The 15,786-nt window shown below is 35.3% G+C and overlaps 1 protein-coding gene across 3 annotated transcripts in view; it reads right to left on the bottom strand.

The window, feature by feature from the left end:
- LOC106130957 (uncharacterized) overlaps window positions 1-13,488 on the bottom strand; it is an 81,567-nt gene extending 68,079 nt beyond the window's left edge. For all 3 annotated transcript variants that reach the window (XM_013329916.2, XM_060954349.1, XM_060954348.1), the window contains exon 1: window positions 13,300-13,488. The gene's annotated coding sequence lies outside the window, so the exon portion shown is untranslated. The remainder of the gene's footprint in view (window positions 1-13,299) is intronic.
- Window positions 13,489-15,786: the final 2,298 nt, after the last annotated feature.

The following is a 15,786-nucleotide window of genomic DNA, read 5'->3' as shown; positions in this document are numbered from 1 at the left end:
TGCCTATAAGTATATGTAGGACAATTATCGTTTAGTTTTTTTACAAACTGGTTACCTAGTAGGTACCTATTTCATTTTCTTTAATATGTACAGTTAAGAATACTAGGCAATGTAAGGTTTTAATATCTTAGGTTCGATACTTTTAGTGGTATTTTATTGTTATTACACATTTTTGTGAGTTGCACTATAATATTATGAAACTTTCCTTTTTACTTAATAATACTTAGATACCTACTTAATTATCATCGGCTTTCAAGGACAGAGTCGCGAACATAATTTGAATTTATAATAAAATAAGACAAATCAAATATTTACTAAAACATTTTACCTTGCCATTGGCCTACAAAAAAGGTAGATTTTGAAGGCACAACAAATGAAGTCATACTCCATTATGGTATCTATTCAAAATCCTGTCCTACCTTAAGAAAAGCCCACAAACGGCTAATCAAGACGTATTAAACTATGATGAATGATCTAGCGAAGAGTATAGTTCACAACCAGTGCCGGCCAACGCAAATTGTAGTATGGGGCGAAATCTTTTTTTGGCGCTCAATAACGTATAAACCTTGAAACGTGTTGTTTTACTCATACGTACATTTTACATGTGTTTTTTAATATAATAATGAAATAATACTCTTTTGTATACCTATGGTATGTAATTCTGTAGCATGAATTCTAAGTACTAACTTATTAGCAACATATACCAGTAAGGATTCAGTCCATTATTTCACAATTATTTATTCATTTGTGCATCCGTTACCTATGCATGTACATGTCAACATAAAATTTGATTGATCTTAACAACATCCTAAAAAAGGTAAGTAATTACAACAATAAAACTTAGGTGTTACTGTGCCCTGCCCATGTAATGTACAATATTTTCATCTTATTATACCTAAGTACTAAATTTTAAAATCATTACAATCAAACTAGTCTTAATTCAATGTTTATTTGTCAATTGAACTTGTTTTCGAGACTGCTCGCTCTGTCTACCTAGTAAGTAATGATGTGAATTGATGTCCATTTTCAACTTTATGTTATTGCGCCCGGCGCAGCAGCTTCCATTCGCATGGTAGGGCCGGCCTTATTCACCTGTACAGGTTCAGACTATCATTTGTCTTCCATTCGAGTTGGCGTTCATAATCACGGCTCTCAGGGACCTGTAATTATGTGTTTTCAATGCTTTGTCGACCAAAGTGTAAGGAAAAAGGTACAATAATTAATCGATTCATGCTGAGTTTATTAGTATTGTATGAACAAGGAGTTTTGTTGAAGCTATTCTCAAATTTTCCTTAGCTGGTTTTTGTTTACCTATCTATTTATTCTTTTACTGGTACTTACTTGAATTTTCGCAAACACTTCCCAAATAAGTAGACAGATAGACTACACTATTCATTAACTTTTACTTCATCAACTTGACTTGGCCTTTCACGGGTACATCCCCGATTTACCGTCTAGATCTTTCCTTTATCCTAATTGTAATACTAATCCGACGTCCACTCAGCATAAGTCGAGACATTTTACACCCCTACGCTCGTCTTCAGGAGACACTGGTCAATCTTGAAGTATCTTATCTACCACGACACTACCCGACGTACTGCGACGACACTCCGAACTATTAAATACTACTTAGGTATAATAAAAATACTAAACTATTTAAAAATTATTTTATATTTGTTTATTTAATTGACTTAATAAAATAACGCATGAAATATCATTTTCATTTATTATAAAAAAGTTATTTGTAAGAATGTTACGTTACGTCTGACCTATCTATTCGTATACACGTATTACAGATCAAAGCTAGCATACAATAAATCCACAACAAAAGTCACTAGGAACCTACAGTATGGTTTGTATACGCCTCAGCCGTTGAGTATACCAACGTAATTACACCGGCTATGATACTGCGCTTGCATAATCGTTTCCTGCTTTCACCATAACAAAAGACGTTTCTTGAACGCTAATATACAAAACAAAGTTAAAATTGCGTGTGGCGAGCTCTAGGAACTAATGAATACGGTTAGAAAATTAACGCGCTGCGTAGACGACGGCGCCCCCACGAACGCAACTAGTAACAATGGTAAGCATTTTGACGTGCGTGGAATATCTTTCTATACGTTCAACAATGGGTAGTTAATTTTTACATGCTTACGTTAAACAGAAATATATGGTAATTGTTACAACTAAAATATTTTAGCCGCTTACTAAATAGCACAATATGCTTATGACACTAAAGCTGTTAGTTAAGTATCAAGATTACATAAGTATACATACGTTTTTACGCCTAACGGGGTAAACATTTGGAACAGTCACAGAACTAGTAAGCCACATTCCAACATTCATATATACATTTATATCCCGGACCCTTATATCCAAGCAAACATATTCCTACATAAATAACGAGCCCAAAGCATCAAGAGCCCATGCAAATTTCTCAAATGCATTTAATATAAAGAGGAAAATTCAAGATGATATCGGAATTTCTTAACAAGTGCAATCCGATGCAACCACAACTCGCAACATGCCGCAAACTCTTTTTAATCCTAGCATAGCGTTTAAATGAAGCGAATAAACTGTGATAAGGTCGAATGGTACCATTGAGAGGAATCTAGAAAATTGCTTTGTGTTTAAATTGATGTTCTTTTTATTTGTTTTAAAAAAAATTATTGACGACTAAGTTCGAAAAAAAAGGTAGGGACTTTGGCGGGAATAAAAGATTAGACCAAACGTCATGTTGCTTCATGTGTAATTTTAGGTTATTTTTGGAATAAAAACTTTTTAATGTTGATTAATTGGTCGAGGCTTGTCCTCGACCAATTAATCAAATAATAAATAACTTGTATAAAGTATTACCTTACTAATGATACTAAGTAGGTATTGGTTTGGTACTACATACTTATGAAGATGTAATCAATTAAACATACAAATACGCACGAAGTACTAATTAAATTTTATCAATCTAAAGGGGAATTATTAAGTTATAATCCTGTACTACATCCGTCGATTCGTTAAATAAAGCTAAACCAAGGTAGGTACAATTTATTCTGCACGATGCTAATAGAAAAAAAATAGAACTACAGCGATTTTTTATCGGTGTCTACGAAATGTCGCGGCAAGGCTTCGTGGCTACCACAGATTATTAATCGAGATTCACGATATCTAGCTGGCAAGAATGGGCTTCGTAATTTAAAAAGAAGATGCAGCGTCATCTGTACTATTGAAATATCACTTATCAGATGCTGCGTTGTAATTATAATTAAAATTTGATTTAAAGATATGGTTCGGTAAATACAGTTTACAATTATGTACTGCAATTAAACGAAAAAAAAATATGCTAGCTGAGTTCAGCTCAGCTCAGCTCGAAAGATCATAAATCTTTAGGAACTATTATTGGATAGGGAATCGCGTGGTTTTTTTTAAACAATCAACTGCCGCCCGCATAATAGTTAATATTTGGTAGATACAATAGTAGGTACCTATCTATTATTTCATATCTATTTGTTGCGCTTACGCAAATAATGGCTTAATCGATTTTATGAAACTTAGAATCTGTACGTACCTACTTACATACTTAAAGGAACCGGAAGGCAAACAAAGGCTCCATTTTTAGCAAACATAGTAATTTAACATCAAATCAAATATATTTTGTGACTTGTAAAATAACAGGCCAGAGAATTCTTGAGTCACCAAATGACGTCATTGTTGCAAATGCCGACCGGCCGTACAAGGCCTCGCGACAACGACTCCATACAGGTAACTATATACAGAAACAAGATAATTAAATAATAGACTTCTCCCGTCCCGTGCCGTGTGTTTCCCGGTACCAATATAAAAAAAAATAGGACCATTCCATCTCTTTTCCATGGATGTCGCAAAAAGGCGACTAAGTGATAAACTTGGGATACTTCTGCTGGGCTGGCAACCTGTCACTATTTGTTCACTAACTACTGGTTAAAATTGAAAAATTATTTTTGCATTGAATAGATCATTTATCGAGGAAGGCTTTAGGCTATACCTATAACATCACGCTGCAACAATAAGGAGCAAAAAAATAATGGGAAATGTGAAAAAGACGGGGAAAATGATTCTTACATACATACATACCTACATATGGTCACGTCTATATCCCTTGCGGGATAGACAGAGCCAACAGTCTTGAAAAGACTGAATGGCCACGTTCAGCTATTTGACTTAATGATAGAACTGAGATTCAAATAGTGACAGGTTGCTAGCCCATCGCCTAAAAGAGGAATCCAAGTTTATAAGCCTATCCCTTAGTCGCCTTTTACGACATCCATGGGAAAGAGATGGAGTGGTCCTATTCTTTTTTGTAATGGTGCCGGGAACCACACGGAAAATTATTCTTCCTTGAGGGCTTCAATGATGCCCAAAATAACTGTTCCACGCGGACGAAGTCACGGGCACAGCAAATCTGTAATATCCATGTTTCGTCCTTGTTACCTACTCTATGATATGAATTGGCGGCTTTTGGAGGTTAAACTAAAATTTTAAGTGGGTTCGCCCACATGAAACCTTGCGTAAGACAGTTTCCTACAGTTGTTTAAAATTCTGTTCAACTTGTGAAACGATCAATTCCTTTGTATTATATTATGTATAATAGAGGCCGCCCGCGATTTCGTCCACATGGAAACCCTATCAATCCCGCGGGAACTCCGGAATAAAAAGTAGCCTATATGTTACTCTGGGTCTTCAGCTACCTACATACCAAATTTCATCGTAATCGGTTCAGTAGTTTTTGCGTGAAAGAGTAACAAACATCCATACTGACATACAAACTTTCGCATTTATAATATAAGTAGGATTTATATGTATAAAAAGCCTTGTTTTGGCTGTAATATATTCATATAATCACGCTCTTACCCGGCGGGATAGGCAGAGACAACATCTCTACATTTAATGAAGGAAAAGGTATTTCAAAAATTGATTACACCATTAGCCTTCAAGAAGTCATTCAAACACGGTTATGTAATCATGATTCAATATGGTTTAGATTACCTTGCAGAAGTTGCGGAGCCCAAATGGACCAGAGAGACAGGAGTCGCTTCGTGAATGAAACTTAGATCATAGTCATAAAGTGCATTTTTGGGCTCTTCTTCAGAATAATATGTACGAAACCGGGACTAACGGCAGAAGGTAATCGTAGTCAAAGACTCATAATAAAATTTGATTACCTACAGTTAAAAATTATAAACCTGTTCTTAGAAATTGTGTTTACTGCCTTCAATCTCATCTAACAGTTTCATATCCGTATCAAATCGCAAGGGAGATCTAATAAATTAAATAAGTCACGTACCTACCGGCGTCCTGCGACCATAAAAACTATAATCGTCGGTCATCGCTCCTCAGTGCTTTCTTAAATATAATATACAAGCTTTTACCCGCTGCTTTGACTTCACTACAAAACGTAATTAACAGCACCTACAAAAAACAACGAATAAATCACCACCTAGTTATAAAAGATATGTAAGTATCACGCGTAATCTTCGAAAGAATATCTACAAGTTTATCTCAAATCCCACGGGAATTATAGTTTTTATCGGGATGAAAGGTTATCTGTGTTTCTCCAGACTCATATATATGTATATACGTGATATTTCAAGAAGATTAATTCAGAAGATAATCCATGAGGGGGTTTCAAACGAACAAACAAACTTGCTTTCGCGTTGTTTATAATATTTGTTGAGATTTTGCTATGGCCGATTGCTAGAAAGACAAGTTTGTGCAGTTATTCTCAACGCTGTCTAATCCTTAATACTGTTTTATAGGATCGAGTTTGCGTGTGCGCCGTCAAGATCAAATGTGCCGTGTGGTTCCCAGCACCAATTGAAAAAAGAATAGGACCACTCCATCTCTTTCCCATGGATGTCTATAACGCGACTAAGGGATATACTTGGGATTCCTCTTTTAGGCGATGGGCCAGCAACCTGTCACTATTTGAATCTCTATTCTATCATTAAGCCGTTCAGTATTTTGATGACTGTTGGCTCTGTCTACCCCGCAAGACAATGATTGAATTTCGAACAATGTTTGTGATGTCATTTTAATTTATATTATTATTTGTACCTGCCAATACAAAATTTCGCTTATGGAAAATGAGGATCTTAGCAAATTGTTTTTTTTTTATTAGGTGCGTGCGCAGATTGACCTGCACTAGCACCTAGGTCATAACTGAAAATCAGCGTATTGCTCTATAGCAATAAATTCGTTGAGTTGTGACCTTTTTGTATTGCTGCAACTCACACCCTAATTAATTTGTATTTCATATGAAATCGTTAATTATGTGTAGAAAATCAAATAAATGAATGATCTATCTATCAAATTCCCGCGGAACTGTAATTTATAGTTTTGTCGCGTTCAGAGCCGCGGGCAAAAGCTTGTAAAGTATAAGAGCCATGTTTGGTATACACTACCATATACATATTTTCTTAGCCATATCGGTCACATTCGCTTACACAAGTGTTGAATATTGCCTAATTCAGCGGAACAAAGAAACTTGAAGAATGCTATAAAGGTAGTAGTTACTGAAATGACATATGTTTTGAGAAAAGATATTATCTTTGCGTCGTGAAAATATAGCAAAGTGAAAACTCAATATGTGTAATTTTTCCCGTATATATTTATTTATTAATCCATAAAGCCGAACATAGCCTTTCAGTATTTTCAAGACGCATCAGTAATTTAGAAAGCAAATAGGTACGTGTTCATACAAATTGTAAATTGTAACGGAACACACCATTTTCATTGTAGTCGGGTAAGAGGTGGCAGAGCTAACGATGCCGAATTCACGGTCACACTCCACCGCACACCCTGGTTTTGGGCGTTTGTGTGACTATAATGTGAACATCTGTACTTTACCCGCGCAGGGAATCGAACTATGAACCGCCGGGCCGATATTTCCGGCTGTCTGGTAATTGTCACAGCTAGTATATATGTATATATATAGTTTTAAAGTGGCAAAATTAACCACACCGATTTTTTGGTCACACTCCGCTGCACAATCTGTTTGAGTGTTTTTGTGACTGTGATTAAACTGTCTGAAATACGTACATTACTTTTTATGCTAACCGATACTCTTACATTGACAGCGCCGTGTGGTTCCCGGCACCAATACAAAAAAGAATAGGACCACTCCATCGCTTTCCCATGGATGTGGTAAAAGGCAACTAAGGTATAGGCTTACAAACTTGGGATTCTTTTTTTAGACGATTGTCTAGCAACCTGTCACTATTTGAATCTCAATATGTACTATCATTAGGCCAAATAGCTGAATGTGGCCGATCAGTCTTTTCAAGACTGTTGACTCTGTCTACCCTACAAGAGATGTAGACGTGACCATATGTGTGTATGTATGTTACAGTGAAAGTTAACACCGTGTGGACGAGAAAGGACCCTCTGTAGTGGGTACGGTGGTCAGACAAGAGTCGCATAGTGTAAAAAGCTAAATAACCCAACCCTGGACCCTGGTTACAGAGGAACCCGAGCTCCAGTCCAGAGAAATTAGGACGCAACAGGACCCCATGGATATGGAGTAGGATGATGAAAGAAAAATTAAAAAAAAATAGTCTATGGCCAACCTATCAGTCCCTTAGTCGCCATTTACGAAATCAATGGGACCGAGATATATTGGTCCTTTATTTTTATTGGTGCCTGGAACCACACGGCACACACTTAGGCAAATAGCATTACGATACTGTATAATAACAAAGCATTAACCGGTATCTGTGATGTGTTGTGGTTATTCAGAGATTAGGCCTCGCCTATCCAGCCCGCGGGAACAATCTCCTGGCCGCAAATCTTAGTTCTATCCTACAGGCATTACATTATCTGTTACGGCACCACTTAGGCAAATAGCACGATGCTATAAAAATGGCTATAAAATGTACCTACGAAGAAATGTACGTAAACATATGTACATACATATAATAAAACAGTAAAAATATATTTTGTCTGTACATTTAGTATTTTTGACTGAAATGAATAGGGGGACACTTAAAATGAATAAAATGAATGAAAGCAATTTTTTTTTGTCTGTCTGTATTTATGATCACGCTTATCTCCGAAAGTACTGAACCGATTTACTTAAATCTTTCTTAAACTTTCACCAGTTGCTTTGTTTTAGCTCAGGAAAACATTTAAAGTTTGTTTCATCAAAATCGGTTCACTAAAAAAAAAGTTATCGACAGTTGAATGAACTCAAGGCATGAGTTTGCCAGCAAATAAGTTTACGCGGAAAAATTCGAAATTTACGCGGACGAATTCGCTAGGAACAGATAGTTAAATATAAATACTTCAAAGTAAAAATTATTCTCACAGAATGTTTATCCTACTACTATTATAAAGGCGAAAGTTTGTATGGATGTTTGTTACTCTTTCACGCAAAAACTACTGAACCGATTACCATGAAATTTGGTATGTAGGTAGCTGAAGACCCAGAATAACACACAGGCTACTTTTTATCCCAGAGTTCCCGCGGGATTGATAGGGTTTCCATGCGGACGAAGTCGCGGGCGGCCTCTAGTACTACATACTTTTATTTGAAGCGGTCATACCCGTTGACCCGTTGTAAACTTAGAATTCAAATAAGAAGTCACACACACAAGCATGTCACGTATAATGTAAGGCAGATTGAGGTCAAACCTACTCAATATATTATTTAAAAAAAAGGGTTTCTTAAAACGCCTTTTAAGGTCAAAATTTAAATCTGACTCCAATAAAGATTTCTATCTGTCACTGCGACTATTTCAATCTCAGTCTTCCAGACTTTTTGATTCTGTAGGCTCTATCTTCTCCGTAAGGGATAAAAACGTAGTTTTGTATTAAAAAATCACTCGTGCGCAAGTCCGTCATGCTTGCCCATTGTTTTTCTCTTTTTGTAATATTGAACCATATGTTTGTGACGGCGTCAACATCTTATTTGAATAAAAACAACATATGATTTTGAGACGATTTAATGCCTTTTAAACCTAACAATGTATAATAAAATAAGATGCAATTTTGTTAAATATTAAAAAGCAATGGCCTTAATGTATTTTTACATAACAAATATAGCCTTAGCGGGGATAAGAATTGTTTGTCCGTGATTTTATGTAAAGAGAAAGCTTATGAAGAATAAGAAGTTAATATGTGTAACAATAGTGTACTATTGTTACAGTCGGGTGCACATTAATCTAACCTAGGGTAAGAAAGATATATAAACTCTTTATTAAATAAATAAATATATACGGGACAAATTACACATATTGAGTTAGCCTCGAAGTAAGCTCGAGACTTGGGTGACGAGATACTAACTAAACAATAGGTACTACTCGTATATTTTATAAAAAATACTTAAATAGATAAACATCCAAGACCCAGGCCAATCAGAAAAAGTTCTTTTCTCATCATGCCCTGACCAGGATTCAAACCCGGGACCTCCCGTGTCACAGAGAAGCGTACTACCGCTGCGCCACAGAGGCCCTCAAATCTACAGTGCCGAAAACCACACGGCAATTTAACCAAAAAGTTTATGGAATTAAGAGACTATCCCATATTTTGCCATATTGACTTCACAGTAAGGCGAAAATCTCAACCCACTTGACTTCATCAGTCATATGTTCGTGGTCTTATGCAACCACGCCTGACCTTTAGTTTATAAATTAACATACTTAAAATGATGACTTCACAAAAACGAGACCTCCAAACATACGTATAGACTACATACATACTTGACCTGACCCAACTGTCTGAATGCTTCACGGGGTAGACAGAGCTAACGGAATCGAAAAAAATTGAAAGGCCCCGAAAGTTCAGAATTTTTTTAAGATGTTTACAACGACGCTGTCATTAAAGAATTTATCAATTTATTATCGCGAAACAATCTTAAAAAAATATATATATAATGAAACTATTCTAAACAATCAAAACCATAATATCATACTACTTATATATAAAAAAATGAAAAAGTTACAGAAAGACTTGTGTTCTCTCGTCACCATTTTTATTAACCCAATGTAGAGTCACGATAGAGACATCCGACGAACAAAAAACATCAACGCGTGCGCAGCCCGCCTGATAGAGTTACATTGATCTATAAAAAATATAGAACTACTGGTTACAAGTTGAAATTTACTACCGAAATATTTTGTTAGGCATGTGATTATTCAGATTTTTGCTTTTGTGATTTTTATTTATATTTGAAATTGATGCTTTATTTTAGCCATTTTTTAAAATTTGTTGGCAGATAATGCTCTTTGACTCACCTTTTTAACTAAACGGCTATTCTAATGTAATAATTTATTTATTATACTATTATAGTTATCATAATTTAATATAACACGAAGAAGGACACAAGATACTTTTCACGCAAACGAAAAGTTACTAACATAATTAAATATAAATATTTCAATGTGAAAATGACTTTAGTTAACAAACTAACTAAGATAATGCGGTCAAAGTGCTTTCTCTCTTTCTCCTAATGAGAAAGGATTGAATCTTACTACGGTGTTAACAGCTCGCCGTTCCCGGAACGCTACGTTAACGGGAATAGGCTCGAGTTTGTGGACTTTGACCTTTGTGGCCTTAAGTTGGAGACTCACGCGATTAGGATTGTTTTAAACTACACCTAAAGAAAAGCTGGAAGTTACGCTCCAAGGTTATGTCGTGAGTGCTATGGCTATTCAAACAATATTTAGTGGGATAAATGGAGGTTTATATCATTTTGCTTCAATGGTTACCTAACTGGCAGATAATACTGAGGCTTTTGGCTTTAAATACACCAACTGTGCTATACAATTAATATTCCGAATTATTGCAATTAATATTTTGCTAAAGTTGATAGTCATTCCTACAAAAACAAAATATATAAAATCATTTGGCATTCCATGTCAATGTCATCATGTCCTTGCCAATGTTTTTTTTTTAATTTCTCCCGCGCTTTCTTCTACTCTACGCCATAGATTCTCGCCATTCTCGTCGGCACATCCAAGAGGCGGAACACAAGTAATGACCACATTCCTCGTCTGTGAACGCCTGAGGTTCCAAATAATGATACTACAGAGTTTTTGTTTTAGTTTCATTGTCATCTGAGTCTGTGTGATATAACCATATCTCTAAAATGTTGTTTCAGAATCCATGGGGGCGAAAGGTCAGGTCAAGACTGAGTACCCGAAACCGAGTAAAAAGATGTAGTCTCTGCCTATCTCACTGAGAAAGAGGCGTGATTTTAAGATATATGTTGGTAACCCACCAGTTATCGGATGGATAAGGTGCCCAGTTAAAATGCGCAAATAATGCATGTGGTACAGGTTCAAGTCCTACTTCACCATGTACCAATAACTCTTTTCTGAATTATGTACGTTAGTTTGAGTGCTAACCGATACTTTGACAGTTAGGGAAAAGATAGTGGGGAAACCTGCACATTCAGGCAACTGAATGTGTAACTATGATCACCGTCGCGTCCATAATCCAGGGTTTATTCAACGTCAATTCGTATTTCAAATAATTTAAAAATAAATATTTCTACGAGTTACCATTCTGTACTCTTTATATTTTGGGCCTGAAGTACTGAATGGATGGAATAGGAAACCATTAAGAGACTAACGATATTTTGTTTATCATTACTGTTATTGGAAAATACAATTAAGGTATTTCAATAAATACTCAAATCGTGCAAAGTAAAAATATAAATAAATAAAGTGTGAGAGTAAACAATTTTTTTAGTCGTCCTTCTTTCCTTTATCCCAGTAGTCCAGAGACAAAATGAGGGTCCAACTATGGTCAGTGAAATGCACACTACACACATTTACTCCCGTCTGGACTTCGAGACTGATAACAGGAGAACCTCACCCAGATCGGATCATCGTAACACATCCGGTTACCTTAATATCCTAGATTTCTCGGAAATTTTTCTCCTTTGTCAACCCTCTCCGCAATTAAAGCTTGTTATCCCTGAGTCGCCTCTGACGACATCTACGGGAGGATAAAGAAAGTATAGTCCGATAAAATGTGCAACAAACAATAGGTACCTACCTACACAGTCTAAATTTTTTCAACACCAACTAAGTACCCCGAAAAAAAATAGGTTCGTTTTGAGATGCATTTCGATTTTTAATTTTTGTAGTTTTTAGATTTATTTCTAAAAAGAGATAGTACCTTTTTAGAATTCCAGGGTTTACAGCATTCTGTTTAATATGTCGGTCTAGCTAATTATATCTTAGGTCTTGGACTATAATTTTCTTTTGCGGATAAATGCCTAGAACCACACTATTAGAGATGCTATTTGCGACGAGGGCTTAACAAAAAGGTAAGAATTTTAATATACGCAACGTGTGTTCACGGAATGACTTTATAAAACTTTTTACGGCAAAAACGGACCTGAACGATGTTTTAAACATATTCTATTGTGGGTTGTAGTTATTTAAAAATATCCTTCAAGTTGGCGCTAAATCTTGTAGTTGTAAGCAATGAAAAATTGCTTATGCATAATTTAGAATTAATGAAAATGTTGAGTCATTCTCTGCAAATATAGACTGAGGAGCCATTAATGCCAAATAAGTGTTAATTTAACGAATGTTGGGGTTATTTTTTAAATTGTTAAGTGATTAAACATTTTTTTATTCGCGTCTTTAATTCAAGGATGATCTTGTCATGTAAGTAACTTTTTGAAATGTTGTGTTTTACGTTAAAATAATATTATACTTCTTCGTTGATTTGAGATTTTTTGTAAGAACCTAAACAAAAAATTAATAATTCTCCACGGTCTAGCGACAGACTTGTTCCCCCATCTTGAATGACATCATATTTTTATTCAAATATGTAAATTACATTAGTGGCTTCAAATATGTCCTTGTAAAAAATATGATTTACACATTTTCAGATTTTACATAGGTACAATATATCACTGTGTCTGTTCCTCACGGGAAAGACAGGAGCCATTAATCTCGAAAAGATTCAGTGACGTGGTAACAATTAAACACCCTCACTATTACAAACTGCATGAATAAGAATCAGTTTATTTTAACTCTATCTATCTATTTATTAGCCCTATCATTGCCAAAATTTGATAAACTTATTGGATAAAATGGATTTTAAATAACTTTAAGTACATCATTGATTCAGGTAACTTACACAAACATCTTTTGTACAATACGAGGTCACATATTAAGTAATCCTTGCAACCAACCGTAACAGCTAATGAATGGCTTACAAAACGATGCAAATGAACCCCAATGCGACCATTTATCGATGTAAACTATTGACTAGGGCACAACACTATAAGTATCTATAAGTAAACAGTACCTCTCTGCAGAGTCGTTGGTTGCACGGCGCGTCCAAATGAGTTTAAATTAAGAAGTAAACAAGCACAGAACGGTTATGAAACACTATAGTAACGGCACGATAGTCACAGCTTTACGCGACGGTGTCTGTTCGGAGTGAGGACGCGACGTGCGCCCGCGTCGACTGAACCGCGCAAACTGCCCATGAGGCGGTGAACGGAACATGACCTTCCTGAGTGCCCACGGTGCCTAGATAGAGCCTCTCTTCCATATAAAGTCTTGCCCCGAAATACTGACCTCCGTAGAACTTGCAGTTTTCCAAATATTCACCAGATTATCCGGCCCGAAGGACCAATTAGTAAAACGGATTGAAGAAGCGCCATTTTTTGCGGATTTTTTTTGTCGCGCCAATAAAGAATGATTGATGGTCGTAAAAACTCAACGATAACCAATTTATTTTTGAACCTGTTCTAGGAAATTTCTGATTTTTAGCGTTGCGTTGACTAAGTAACGGATAAGTTACTTCACGGTGTATCAAATCAATCCTACTTACATGGTATTCGCATTTTTAACAAAATATATATAGCTTCTACATGATTATTTCAATTCAATATCTTTGGACCTGTTTTCCCTGTAATATAAGTATATTTGTACACTTACAAAAATGAAAAAATCTGATATACGAATTTTTCGAAATATCGTTAAGCTTATAGATAGGTAAAGCAAACTAAATACTTAAAAAAGCTATTAAAAATTATATAAGCCTTTAATATATATAGTCTCAAAATTTCCAGGGAAAAAACTTATATTCCACGTATGCAGCCACGTTAAACATTCAATTATGAATTCAAAGAAAAAATAATAGTCGAATAGGTTCATTTAATGGATATTTAAAAAAAATGTATCGAATAATCCAAGTTTCTTTTAAAGGATCTTACGACAACTGCTTCTAGACCGACCGGAACTGAGTAAACTGCACTTCAATACCTAAGTAAAACAAAAAGAAACACACTTGTTTGTTATTATGGCATTACCGTAGAACCCCTACCATTAGTTCCTTAAGTCTAGTAAAGTCGCAGCAAGTTTCGTTCGTGATACGTTATAAAATATTTTATTTTTTTGGTTAAAAACCTGATTGCGTTTGACATCTACTTATTTAACCATTAAGATGCAATGTCAAAGCGAAATTATGCAAACATACAAATACATAATAAAAAGCCTGTATTCATACGGGCATAGCCTAATGAGAAATCAATGGTAAATTAATAAAATGTTTTTTTAATTTTTGATCAATAAACTTTTTCTTATTTTATCATTGACTTGAAAATTATTATCTGTGTTCAAATTCGTAGTAGGGTCTCTCGATAGGGCGAAGTCTTTCGAATAAAAAGTCCGCATCCGTTAGCAGTATTTATCGTGAGATTGAACATCTGTACATTATCTCATTACTAGATAATTGTCTTTAGACGGATCTCCACAATCAAACCTATAGTTACGAACAGATTAGAACTTGCAAAAAATAAAATAAGGGTAATCAAGAACCTGTGCCTCTGTCTACCTAATTAAGGCAAAAGATGTGCCAATATGCGTTCATTGACACGTGTTTTGAACTTGTTTCTTTAGAATAGGATCACTGTGCCTCTTTCCCGTGAATGTCGTAACAGACGAATAAGGTAATTATTATTTTGACCTAGTTCAACGATGAGTCCTGCAGAATATCAGGGTACCAGAATGTTATGCGTACCGGTGTCGTAAAACTGAATACGCTGCAGACTGGACAAAGTGGAAATGGAAATAAAAATGACGAAATACCACAACTTCGGCACACTTGAGAGTTGAGACCCTGGAATGCACATCCAGGGGTCATCCTACTTTTTTCTACGCCTATCACAAACAGGTTTAGGAAACTTTGCTAGGTACTTTGAAGACTTTTTGAGTGCCAAAAAATAAATTAATAACCTGTTTTGCAAAGGGCGCATTTCGTTTTAAGTAAAAAATTTCAATTTTCGATAAGTATTACATTTGAGATGACAGTTTTTTTGTGATTGATTACCAGACAGGAGACATTATTTGTATGTGATAAGCGTAGCCGATGCGAAAAAAATGGCTAAATGCGTGTCGAGCTACGCCAGTAGCTTCTTCTTGAATTACTTGTAAATTATAATATACAGGCTGAAATGAAAAAGTTTATGGTAGTTATATACAGATCTATACGATAAAAATAGATACAAACGACAAAAACGATAAATAAGAGTAGATATATTATTTTATTTATTACTACTAGCTCACAGATATCAAATTTGTAAATCGGTCGCTAGCAGTGAGAAAACATCTGTAAAAAATTACAAATAATATTTTTTTATCGGTGGTAAAAATAACAATTTCATTAAGTTAGGCACATACAATACATAACGAACACTACTCTGCAGTAATAAACGCCTTCTATAGTCTGTCTGTGCTACCAAGTCATAAAAAAACATAATGTCAATCAATGTCACATCACATTTCA

This window comes from Amyelois transitella, chromosome 4 (assembly GCF_032362555.1).
Source record: "Amyelois transitella isolate CPQ chromosome 4, ilAmyTran1.1, whole genome shotgun sequence".
Taxonomy (NCBI): Eukaryota; Metazoa; Arthropoda; class Insecta; order Lepidoptera; family Pyralidae; genus Amyelois; species Amyelois transitella.
Note: the sequence above shows the minus strand (reverse complement) of the source record. Positions and strands in the feature narration are given on the sequence as shown.